Below are 13,017 nucleotides of genomic sequence, written 5' to 3'. Positions count from 1 at the left end.
AGGTGGTAAATCCAGCTATAAATGACTCTGCAAAATGGTCAGGAACAGGAAGGAGCAGCTGCTCTTGGAAGGAAAGCAGGGAAGAGCAGCAGTGTAACCGGGAATGATGGATCTTCAGCTTTAGTATCGATACCCACCTGCCTTGGGAATTTGAACAAGGAATGACGAATGATGGGGAGTTCTAGCTCCTTTGCTACCCGATAACGCCTAATATGACTGTATGAAAAGTGAAGTTGGTGTAAACTGGTAGTTTCCAAATGATTTGTTAAGTATGTAGTCTAATGACTGAGTAAGAGCTTTGTAAATATTTGCAGACAGGGCTGTGGAATTAGCTTGTGTAATGCATGCAAGCGATGTAATTTTCAATTTACTTATCAATGTAAACATTAATTTAAACCTGATGCTAGTGCTGGTTCACATAACTTTCTGGGAAAGCCGTGACATTTCTAATTTGCCTGCGTCTTCAAAGTGGGGTCTGGGTGCCGGTATCCAAATCGGAGCTGGAGGCTGGAGATGGTGTGGCCGGCTCTGCGGGATCCCGCTGGCCCGCGTGATCCGGGATGAGGGAATAACGCATCAGTACGTTGCTTGATGGCGGAGGGATTGAGGCAGCATGACCTGTCGGACAGTGCTTTAAACACGAGCTGGGGGAAGCTGGGTGCTCTTCGTACCCCGCTCCAAGCCGTGTGCGCTGACAGTTCCTTCTCCTCGGTCCTTTATCTGTGCTGAGTTTACGACCCAACCACGCCAGAAAGGCAAGGACTTCTGCTGGTCGCATGTATAGCGCCTTACGTAATTCACCGCAGCTTTGCTTGGGCTCTTTAGGCATTACTGTCGTACAAATAATATTAACCATTTTATTTTAATGCTTTGTTTTGCTGTGCAGAACTCCGGTCTTTCAGAAATACTAAATCAGGTTCTTGTATCCCAGTGGAAAAAAATTTGACATGTTATTCCAAGCGGTTGTTTTTTTTCTTGTACAGCATCTGCTTTTTCTTGGAGAACAGAAAGAAATCTTTCACAGAGCAAATCTTTTTGTCGCCTTTCTTTTTCTCCATTATTGTTTAGCAGATCACAATCTTATACATAATGTATATGTGACTGAAATATTCAAGGTAGTTAACATTTACCATTGTTGCCAAGGGAAGTAATTCTTTTCCAAAGATACAACTTTAATATAAAAGAGTAATAGCTGATATTACAGTGTTCAGATACAAAAACTGATAATGGAGCCCTGTTGATATTTAATATCAGCTGGATTCAATGAATTTTACATTACGATACTTTTTGAAGGTTGGATTTGTGGTTCTGTGATGAATAGCTAGAATAATTACATCCATATAAAATATAGTGCCCGAGAACTGTATGTCATGAAAATACACCTCTGATAGACTTGCTTTTCAATGTTAATAAAATTGAAGAAATACGACTTAAATTTAACTTAACCTGGCAGAGAAGTTCAGTTTATCCAGAAGTTATTAATGCAGAAGAACAGAAGGATTTGGTGGTTTGTTGGGTTTGTGTGTGGTTTGGTTTTTTTTTTTTTTGATTGCTGCTTAAATCAACATTCCTTCTTTGTATCTCAGTTAATATTCTCCCAGGAAAGAGAAAAAATCGCTCCCATCAAAGTACGTTATCACTTGGGTACCATAGTGTGAAGCCTTTCTGATTGGGCCTGACGGGGAGAGGGGAATTATCTCACGTCTTGCTCTGCAGCGCAGACACCACCGCACCATTTCTCATCTTATTCCTTGCTGAGTTCCCCGTAGCTTTTGTTTTATGGAAGTAACTGGCATGCTGGTGTTACGCCGAATCTCAGCCCTGATTAGATTTTACTCCACACGAGTGCATCAAAATCCGCGGAAAGCCTTCCTCCGCACCCTCGCCGTGGGGGTGGACTTAATGGTGGGAGCTGGAGGCTGCAGCGTGCTGCTGGTGGGGACAGTCGTAGGCTCGGGCACAAAGAAGACCAGAGCCAGAGAAAGGAGGAGAATAACCTTCTTTTTCAAGGTTTTTGCAGTTAACGTGAGAGGTGAAGGGTCCCAGCGATCCCAGGTGAGAAGGCAGGAGAGCAGCAAGCCATTCCCCTGCCTGGCGCAGACGGGCGAGCCGGGGGAAGGATGCCGGTCTCGGGGGACCAGCTGCTGCAGTAAGGCACTCGAGAAAGTAAGCAGGCATCAGAGTTAAACATCTGTGCAGCGTTAAACATCTGTGCGGGGGGGGGAAGGAGCTGGCAGCGACCCAAGATCGAGGCACCACTCTGGCAGAAACAACTGTTCCTTTTTGTGCCCCCATTCATGTCCGTTCCACGGTGCGCGCGAAGCAGCAGGGGCAGCGGTGGAGGGTTGCGAGTGAGCTGAGCATCAGGTGGCGGAACTTGCCAGCGAAAAAAACGTTTCTGAGAGCAACAGGAGGTGGCTTGCAGGCTGCCAGCCGGTGTGGTAGCGAAGGCTGAAGTTCTTGCCACAGGCTTTGCAGCAGGTTTCTGAAAACATTCTGGAAATGTGCTCTGCAACGTGCTTTTCTGCTCGTCTGATCTAAGAAATCTATTTCTTTTTGTGACTGTGGTTTTTTCCCCCTTCCCAGCAGCTGTGGATGTTTCCCCTTTGCTGTTTCATTCAAGCTGCAAGAGGTCATTTGTCCCCATCTTCAGGTGTGAGACTGTTCCTTGATCTTTATTTACATCCTTTCCCTGGACTTGATGCTTATCAAGGTGTCTGAGAGGTTCTCGGCTTGATTTTTGGGAGCGGAGCGGTGGATTGCTGCCTGTTGCTGTTTGATCAGCAAGTCTTAGCTTTATTTCCCTAAAGTATTTGGAACCAAACATATTAAACCGTTGAGGTGTCGCCGAGAAAGGGCCCAGCACCCTCTAAAATTGCTTCTAGCGAGACCTTCGGGTACGATGTCCCCGAGCGCACAGCTCACTGTGTAACCTCAGTGCTGTGAGTCTTCCCTGCTGAGGTGGTTTCCATCCAGGACATGTGAAATATTCCACGTTTGCTTGGAGCAGAGAGGAGTCTGTTGGCTGCCCCAGTGGTGTTGCCCGTTGGGGAGGTCTGTCTGAAAGGCTCTCCCCCACCCAACCCCTACTTTGCTTCCCGCTGGCACACAGTGATCTCGTCGTAAGGCGATAAACGTGTCCGAGTGATTATTTATTCAAGCGTGTTGCCCACCAGTCCCTTGCGAGATCAGCGTGGGGCGACCAGCTTTGGTTTTTACATGAAGGAGCTGGTTTCATCCTTTATTTCTTCCCTGTGTTTGACAGAGAGACGGGACGGAAAAACCTTTTTTGTTGTCACTCTCCCGTTCTGGCGCTTCTCCAGAGGAGACACCAGGTGTGCAGCGCGCCGGTGTCAGAGCCTCGGTGGAATAGATGCTGTAGGAGAGACATTGCGGAGTGGAGCTGGGTGCTCCTGCTGGAGGAGGGAAGCTCTGCTTGTCACAGGTCACGATGGCAGTCCGATGGCCTCCTGGTGGGTTGTGACAGTGACCTCTGTCACTCACTAAATGAGTCAAACCGAAATGGAGAGACCCGAGCCGTTGCAGAGCATCCGTCTCCTGCCCTGGCTGGCTGCGTCGGCTGCGCCGTGGTTAGCTGGTGGCTTCCCTTCCCCTCCCAGGGCACTAGTGAATTTTGATTTCACATTCCATAAATCCGTGGGCTGAGAAGCAGGGCACAGGATTTTTGTCACAGAAAAGTGAGCCACGCTCCTTGCGACAACGTTATCCCGACGAAAAAGCCTACATCACTTTTCAAAACTCGTTACAGCACTCGGGAACTTCACCCGAGAGCTACAGACACTGAAGGTCCTGCTGTATTTTACAAATCGAAGGTGGCTTCCAAGCCGTGTAGGTGGGCTTGGAAAGTATTGTTCTTTGTTCTTTTTATTTATTTATTTTATTGCAGTCTGTAACTGTGTCTGCAGGTACAGATGGTCCTTTACCAGGAGGCGAAGGGTCATGTGCTCTGTCCAGCTGGTACTCGCTGCAAGATGTGCACTGAAGTTGCGTGATGTAGTGGCAGGTACACAGGCACGTCCGCTTCCCCGTCAGAAGGAATTTAGTGAATCATCCATCTGTGATAAGAGCAGTGGATAAACCCCTCCCTCGCAATACCGGCAGTTTTCCAGTTGGGAAAACCAGCCACCGTTGCTGGTTTTGCTTTAGCCGTGTTTGGTCTGAGCTTTTGGGGCATCCCTGGGCAGCACGGACGCTGTTGTCAGATGCTTTCATCGGAGAGGCAGCGCTGCTCTTTTCTGTCTCCTGTAGAAGTTTTGAAGATTCTTCAGTGTTTCTTTAGAGAGAAAACCTTGAGGTTTTCTCCCATCGCTAATTGTATGGCCAAGAAGGGAATAACAAATTAGCTGTTTCAGATTTGTCAATTTTAAAATGCTATTAAGCTGCTCCAGTTTAATTTTGGTTAAGAGCTGTTTCATTATTAATGCGGAGAGGAAGTCATCTCTAATGACCCTTGGGACATGCCAAAGTGCTTTAAGATCAGTTTGGGTAGTCAGAGATGTGTGAGTAATAAAGCGTCTGCTCTTGCAGGGCCTTTGCCCACCTTTGGCAAGGGAAGCTGGCAAGATGGGCTCTGCCACGTTGCTTGCTGATCGCTCCCAACCTGCTGCCTCCTTGAAGAGCACCCCCCGTCTCTTCATCTCTCCTATTGCTTCCCTGGTTGATATATATAAGTTGGTTTTTTTTGGTTTTTGGGGGTTTTTTTGGTGGTGTTTTTTTTTTTTTTGCTTTCCCAGCACAGAAACCTGAAAAGTTAAGGCACCACAAGATGCAATATGACATAATCGATACAGTAACTTTTCAAGCTTGCCAAGGCTTTGATTTATTTTTTTTTTTCCGAGTGTCTTGCTATCTGTCAGCATGTGCTAATTGAGCCTACATACCCATATGGCATCTGCTCTCTGGAGGAAAGTGTTTCAATAGTCCTGTGGAGTACAGCAAATAGTGGTTGATGTGTAGGGAAGCGTTTGCCTGTGAATATCGTGTTCTGGTAAAACAAACTGGGGCTGCTCTCCGCGAAGCGGACACCCGGGTCCAAGCCTGAGTCGGAGCCGCCTGTGCCGTTGCTGTATTGCAGAGGAGTCTCAGGGCACGGTGCTGGGTGGATTGTGTTAGATACCGCGCCGAGGTAGAAACATTGACGATTTTAGTTGGGAGGAGGGTGGGACAGATGACAGCGGGTGATTGCTGAGAAGCACAAATGTGTGGCCCGTGGAAATGAGGCAGCAGCTCTGTTAGACATGAGGCATGGTGGTGGTACTTCAGCCGTCGCCCCAGAGCGATGGGAATGCTCCTCGAGTGGCTTGATAACAACTGCATCTGCTTCGCTGGACACAAGTCCACTGGGATTTCGCGTTCCTATACCCCTCTGTGTGCCGCTGTGCGCGCACCGCTTGCGTTTCCTTGAAACCCTTGGAACAGGGTGCAAGTGCTTTTGTGCCCCGTGCTGCTGGCTGCAAAGGGGTGAATTTCACCCTTTGAATTAATTAAGCATCTGTCACGGTGGGGAAGGTAGGTGCTTTCACATTCACAGATGGATAAACAGAGGGAGAATGGGTTGCCTGAAGCTACGCGCTAAGAGGAAGCATTAAAAAAAAAATATATAGTCGTGTGTTTTGCTTTTTGAAGGGACCGAGAGGTACGCAAGCAGGTCGGGTGTGCCTGGGTGGAACCAGAGTGCTGTGGACCCGGTGACCAGTTTGTCAGACACAAGAGTCCTGCAAACGTGGGCATCTGGGTGCCGTGTGCCGCGTGACAAGCACCGAGCGTGCGGTGCTGTTGCAGCCAGAGGTTTGGGCTCGGCGGGGCTGACACGAGGCTGTTCCGCGGGTCCTGGAAGCGGCAAGCGCCGCGACGAGCACTCGCTCCCTCCCCAGCGCCCGGGAACGCAAGTGCAGCGGCTGAAGGCAGGAAACCAGCTTCGATCGGGGCCCAGTTTCTGGGACTGAATTGCTGTGCCGCTTGCGCTGCGGGACGTTGCATAAATCATACCGTGGTTACGGGCTTTCCCTCTACCCGTCTTGCTTTGCAGCCCTAACTTACTCTACTTGAAAACCATCAGGTGAGGGAGGGGAGTCGCTCCTGCCAGCCTGAGGGCTCGATTCGGGTCTGAGCGGAGGCGCTGGGCGCCATCCCCTCGCCGCGTCCTTCCCTGCTCTCTCTGCACAACGGTGTCAGGAGGAAAAAATGAGTGACTGTGATCTGAAAAAGCAAAACCGTGGGGCGTCCGTTGACAAACGTGGAAGGAAAGGGCTGACAGGGATGCCAACTGCCCCGTTTTGGCTACTAATATCCATGATTATCAGTATTTAACAGATCATATCCCAACCTCCAGGTACCCTGCAAAGGGGGGAGTTGTGAGTTCTTGGTTTGGGGTTGGTTTGTTTGGTTTTGTGTTGTTTTTTTTTTTTTTTTTTTTTTTTCTTTCTGCCAGGTCTGTTGCTGACTTACTTTGCTGGATGCCGTATGGAACATGGGTTATTTCTTGTGTGTCTAGAGAAGCATTTGTGTGTCCAGGGTCATCAAACTGACTTTTGAGGAATCTTGATGACATAACCATATAGATTTGACTCTTAAAATCACTGGGTTACTCTAAAAAGGAGAGCTTAGACTGGGCCTAGGTCTTTACTTGTTCCTTATACTGCGTTGAATATTTGCTTGGTGCTTATTGAGTGATGCAGAGAAATTATATGGATGTGCCAAAAGCAATGTCTTTGTATAAGAATTGCTGTACTTGCAGTGATTCCAACTGTGCCTTCAGTCCTTCAGGTCCGTTTTGCTGAAGAAATGGCACTTTCTAAAGTGTGTGTAACGATGTGCTTATGTTTGATGCTGTAATTGGAAAGACTAAGGATTATTGCTGGCTGGCATTGCCCGAAAAGCTCAGGCTTTCTGTTGGCTGAGCACAACGAAGAGCTGCGTGTGAGCAGCAGCGTGCAGGAACCGCTGTGTTTGCCACGATCCGACGTCTGTCTGATCTTTGATGTTGACCAGGGCCAACGCATAAACCTGCAACAGGCAGGTGAAATGAAATAATCCATCCCACGCAACAGAACTCGCTGTAACCAGCCTGAGAATAGCTTAACCCCTGAAGGCGAAGGCTTAATAATGTTATTCTGTAATAACTTCAGATCTACTCAAAATCCATTTAGTTCTCCCATGTCCCATTTTATTTTTTGCCTGGCCAATTTGTGTAAGGGCGAGGTCTGCACTTGTAGGTATTGTTCGAAATGAATGTACGTGGCCGCTGGTTTTCAGTGTGTTTCGACTGTTACTGAGCGGACTGCTGTGGTTTTTAGGTGAGGTTTCCCACAGAAGTTGTGGGTTGACCGTAATAAAATATGCTGTGAAGTATCTATATTGCTTGCTGCAATAATCGAGACCAAAAAAACCCAAACAACCCAGCTGATGAAAAGTATCCGCACATACGTGCGTAAAACACAGATTAATAAAATGCACCCAGCGCTCTGTGGAGTGGATTGTCATCTGAAAATCCGTCGATCCTGGTGTTGGGGTAGTGAAGTCCTGTGACACTGCTCTGACATGAGCGCTGATCTCCCTCTGGCTCTGAGGGCGGGTGGAAATAATCTGGCTGCCTGGACGTTTGTATGGTTAGGGCCACACATTCATATCAAGAGTCTTTATTTCCCTCTGGAGCTCGATCCTAAAAGGCCCCTGATGCTTGTGCTGGCTCAGCCGAGGGGCTTTAGGGCAGCGTTATCCTTTCAGCTTCATCAGGAATATCGACGCCGAGACGTGCGGGGTCCTCGGCTCAACCCCTGCTCTGCCTCCTGGGACCAGGCGCTTTGCTGTGCTGCGCGCGGACTCGCGGGCGATCGATCTGCCTGCTGCCCTTCCCTCGTCCTGCCGCGGCCTCTGGTGTCTGACACGCTGCAGCTGTGACGGGACCCAGCTCTGCAGCCTTTCGAAAGAGGAGGCTTGTGTAAAAAAGAGGAGGGAAAATGTCTTATTGAAATGAGTGGGAATTTTGTTTGATAATTATTATTCACGGCAGCACTAGGAGCAATCCCTGCTTGCTCCTGCAAGGTTGCTGATTCCTCTTCAGCCTTCTGTAACGCTCTGGCTTTCCTCTCCCCCCCTCACTCGCCTGAGCAGCGGAGGAGTTTGCCGTTGGCTTCTTCCCCAGCCTGCTTTCTCATGCAGATACGTAGCCTCTCTTGCATATGCCCTCGACGGGGTTTAATCTATACAAATTCCATCCCCCAAAATCCGTCTGGTTTGAATAGCCCCTCCTGACTCATCACCTTCGCCTTCCCGCGTGCTTTGCGGTCAGCAAAGCCTCACGTACCCCAGAAGGGACCGTTGGGTTAATTGAGTTAGTAGGGACCTGTGTTGTGTCTGCGGGGGATGAGATATGCAGTGTGCTGCACGTGTGATAAGTAGCCTTGTTTAAAGTCATCAATTAACTCATTCTGTGGGGCAAATTCGGACAGACTTGGCGGCTGGAGCATCTTCCCTGGGAAGAGAGTGACCTGAGAGCTGGTGCTGATTTGAAGTGACACTTCCAGCTGGTGGGGACCGGGGGAAACCCCCCAGGGCGAAGCAGGCATCGCTCTTCACATGGGTCTGCTCGCTGCTGCTTGAAACCGAGCTAAGTTTCCTCTCTGCAATTTGGTGCCTTTAAGCATCGCGGCATCTTACCCGGTTCAGACAGCAGCACCGCTCTTTCCAGGCGCCGCTGGCTCTAACTGGGGTAAATCTCCAGGGAGGAGCGATGTGTCAAGGCGAGCCGTGGGTTATGGAACTGAGAGCTGTGTAAACCGAGAGTATGAACTCTGTGCTCGGACGTAGGAGAATCTCTGCTCCTGTAAGGGCTGCACGCACGCGTTGGACCGAAGTGGTGATTCACTGGAGCTGTTGGCTGCCGTCGGCTCATTGTGTGTATCCTACAGTGCAAAACAGGGGCCCAACGCTGCTTCCCTCTGCTCCAGCGTTTGCTGCACCTGGCAGGGCATATCCAGATGTGCAACACCCATGCTTAGTGGGATATAAGCAGCCGAAGTGCAGAGATGGTAGGAAAAATAAATAAGTAAGCCCCAGCCCTAGAAACTTTGCTTTGCTCTCGGAAGTTTATTTAGGAAGGCAAACAACCGTGACCAGATGTGTGTGGGTGCAGGGAGAAGACGCTGTAGGTTTGCAGAACTGATGGCAAACAGAGAGTGGGCCTAATCAGATCGGAGTAACCTGGATGCCTCTGTGTCCAAGGGGGTGTTTGCTTGCGGATAAAGCTTTGGAAAAACCCCGGGACGTGGGATAGGAGCATCCCAAGCGCCTTTGTGGTGAAAGTTCAGCGGTATCTGCTCGGTGTCTGATGTGCTTCGGTTAGGGCACATCCTCCCTACGCAAGAACAGCACTTGGATGGAAGCACGGATGTTTGCTCGCCGCTCCGTGTGGGTGTAACTTGGTAGACGGCGATCCTCAGGTGGGGAAGGGGGAGCAGGCGCCTGGGGTAGAGTGAATGTGCTAAACTCGGGTACTAACGTGGAACCGTGGCCTCAGCCTGGCTATAAATTGCCACCTTGCAAAGCAATTTCGGTTTTTCCTGTCTTCTCACTTGTGATATATTTGCTGGGAGCTGTAGGTGTCTCGCCTGTGATTCCCTGTGCTGCTCTTTGAGTCTTTTCCAGGGTTTGGAGAGGGTATTTGTCTGTTTTCTGTGCACATGTACCCTGCACATCTCAGACCCAGGGTGGCGGTTTCCTTAGGAAAATCTGCAGGTGTCAGTGTATTTGTCTTTCAGAAACAAAGCTTTTCGGGGATGCGCGTTGTTTATGCCTTGGGAAGTTTTCTGGACCAAATTTACAGCCTGATGCAGGAGGCAGTCTCGCTGCAGAACAGCCGGTCGTCATTCGAGTATTCCCTGGACTAGGGAAGAGACGGGTACCCAAGGGCTGCATCCTCTGGGCTGGGTGGGTGGTTTGTTGGGTTTTTTTAAAAAAACCTTTCATAAGGTCTTGTTTTGTTCTGCTGTGCTACGAAAACAAGTTGCAAACCATGATTTTTTTTTTTTTTTTTTTTTTTTTTTTTTGTGAAATGTAACTTGGTTTTTTCCAACCAGCCCACAGGGAAGACGTTCAGCACCCCGAAGAGTCGAACTGCCATCCTCACTGCCAGAAAGGCAGGCTATCAGTTTAAGTGACAGCTTTGTTTTGCATTTTAGCATCTCTCCAAGGATGACTGACTATCCTAGGGAGAAAGTGTCACCTGATTTGAAGCCTCCCTGTGCGTGGATGCAGGTAGGCGCGAGATGATATCTGAGCTAGCTATGAAGACATATCCTTTGCAAGGAAAATGTTTGTTCTCGGCTGTAATCAGACATGCTGGTTTCCTTTGCTGATGAGGTTCCTTCAACTATATTAAATAGCAGGGCACTTTATTTTTCTAGGGTCTTGCTGTTTATTTTATTTTGGCACGCTTTCCCGTGTTACAGAGTGGCTGCCTGTGCAGTTGGACTGGAAGATATCGGAAGGGGAATAGGAACAATAAAAGATCTATGGACGGGCCAGGAGAAACAGCCTTTCCGTGCATCTTTTCTGATGCCGTTGTTCCTGGGTTGGCACGTCTCATCACAGCTTTAGAGAAACCTCTTTTAGTCCCACTAGTCCTGTCCCATCACTAATGGGCCGGAAAAACTTCTGTGTTGAGTAATGGGAACACCAAAACCAGGCTGACCTTGTTGCTGTTGAGTTTGCCCTTGCACCCGTGTCCCTTGGCTGAGCTGGGACTGTCCTACCCCAGCGTACCGTGAAGATGTTACAGTTCCCGGCCATCCGCCGGGATGTCCTCAGATGCTGGCTGGCTTTAATATGCTGGGCTGAATGGTGGTGCTTGAGGAACTGAGTCAGGAGGAGAGGAGAGGCCCCTGCTCTTCAGAGCTGAAGGCTTTCATCCATGCCACGTGGTGAGGGCAGCGCTACTGGTTTAAGCTGGTGAACTGGAAGTTGATTATAGTGCCGGCTGGAGCGTATTTTCTGCCCGTTGATGGTGTATCTTGGCAGTTGGGTGAATGCAAAGGAGTAAAGCATGGCTCTGCTCTTGGCTGCTCTCTCTATCTAGTGGGTGGTGTAAGTGCTGTGTGGGTGTTTAAAAACGCTGCTGAACTGGTACAGTCTGGTGCGAAGGGAGAGGTGCCAGGCAATCCGTTGGGCACAGGGTACACGGGATCGCTCTCTGCGGCGGACCTGTTCTCAGCCACTTTGTTTCTGGTTTTGACAACAAGATTTGTTTCTGGCTCTGAGCAGTAAGTGTGAGCAAGCAGCTCTAGCTGGACAAAGTTTTGGTTTCTTGCTTAGTATCTTTCTTCCAGTGCTCTTTGTAGCCTTTGGGTGATGCGTCGCCGATGCACAGGCTCTTTCTGAAGGCTGGCGGAAGCAGCTGGAGAGATGGAACCAGTAGAACTGATGGGCTGCTGCAGCAGCAACCCTTGCTCCAACGGCTCCTTACAGTATTTATTTATCAACAACAAAAAAACCTAAAAATTCAATTTTCGTACCAGGAATCTGACCCAGTTGCCACTTGAAACCAGTAGATTATCTTGCAAAGTGTCAGGGAGGCTGGGTTAGGATCCAAGTATGTAGGCTCTGCTTAGGAGCCATCACCTTGTAGGTAGAACAGAGGGAGCCAGGGAACCAGAGCTTTTAAGGCACATAAATACAAGCATTAGTAACATTCTACAGTTTGAAGCTGGTTTGTTTTTTCCTAAAGGTCACTGGGTTTGAAAACAAAATCCGTTAAGAAATCAGACAGGATCTTTGGTGCTGTGCTGTTAGCTTGAATCCCCGGCAGGAGTAGCAGGGCACGGAGATGCTGGAGCCTGCGAAGAGAAGCCTGCCAGGCAGACACGCAAACATCTGAATACATTCAAGAGACTGTGGACAAAGCAAACGCCTGCATTCACCGCAAAACCTTGCAGTGAGAGGTACCAGTCGAGAATTTTAGTTGACAAAATAGCAGCGTTTTGTTTGCAATAGCAAAAGAAAAAAAAACAACAATGAAACAAACAAGGGGGCTTGTCACGTTCACCTGAAGCCCACAAGAGGTGAGGACCCCCCGTTGGGGAGTCTTGTGAAGGAGGAGGTGGATGGAATGACTCAGCTCACCGTGCTCCTGGAGCTCAGAATGGCTGATGCCAGTAGAAGCAGATGGTTTTATGCTTAATTGTGGTTCAAATTAAGCACTTGTGTCCGTGATTCAGGCTAAGAGTAGGATGGGCTTCAGAATTAGGCTCTAAGAAATCAGAGAGGAACTGGGAGCAAACAGTTCCCCTTCCCTTCTCGGCTTCACGTCGCCGTCCCGATCTACCGATGTGCCTTCCAGCTGCCGTGCCAGGTTTAGTTGTCGGAAAATCTCCTTCAAATCCCAAAGCACGGAAAAGCAACTCGTGAGGCGGCAGCAGCAGATGCCTGGATGTTCGTAGCATCTGCTGAAGGCAGGGCAGGGAAGAGGAGCTGGGTAGAGCATGTGTGATGTGGGTGCTCCCAAGATTTACACGCCCTGTTGAGCATATGGAGAACTCGAATAGCTTTTCTTTAGCGCTTAGTAAGCGCGGAGTTCAGATGTGTCCAGACAAATGTGATGATTCTCCATGCTAAAATAGAAGGGGTTTGGTTGTTTGTTTTTTTCGTTTTGGTGGTTGTTTTTTTTTCCACCAGGCTAACGGGTCTTGATGGAAGAACAGTGAGCAGGTGTGAACTTGGCTTTCAGTGGTAGGAAGAAAAAAATGTAACTCTAAATGCTTGGCTGCTTGGTTTTGTGTTTTCTGGGGGAAGGGTGGGAATCTGTTTTGAAACTACATAGGAAGTCTCAAAGTAAAGATGGCAGATCTATAAAATATTTTGATTTCTAGGACTCATTTGAGACCTAGAGGTTCATAAATCCAGCACCTGGTGCCCAGTTCTCCTTTGAGCTTGACTAGAAACTCTGCTTAAGGAGTGGCAAATATTTTTCTGAATCCATTTTGGGAGGAAACCTGAGAAATA

At 48.9% G+C, this 13,017-nt stretch overlaps 1 protein-coding gene across 2 annotated transcripts in view; it reads left to right on the top strand.

The window, feature by feature from the left end:
- LRRTM4 (leucine rich repeat transmembrane neuronal 4) overlaps positions 1-13,017 on the top strand; it is a 334,273-nt gene that overhangs the window by 246,454 nt on the left and 74,802 nt on the right. The window lies entirely within an intron of this gene.

The sequence above is a fragment of the Falco punctatus genome (genome assembly GCF_963210335.1).
Source record: "Falco punctatus genome assembly, chromosome: 20".
Lineage (NCBI taxonomy): Eukaryota > Metazoa > Chordata > Aves > Falconiformes > Falconidae > Falco > Falco punctatus.
The sequence above is the reverse complement of the archived record's forward strand: the minus strand, read 5'-3'. Positions and strand labels throughout refer to the sequence as shown.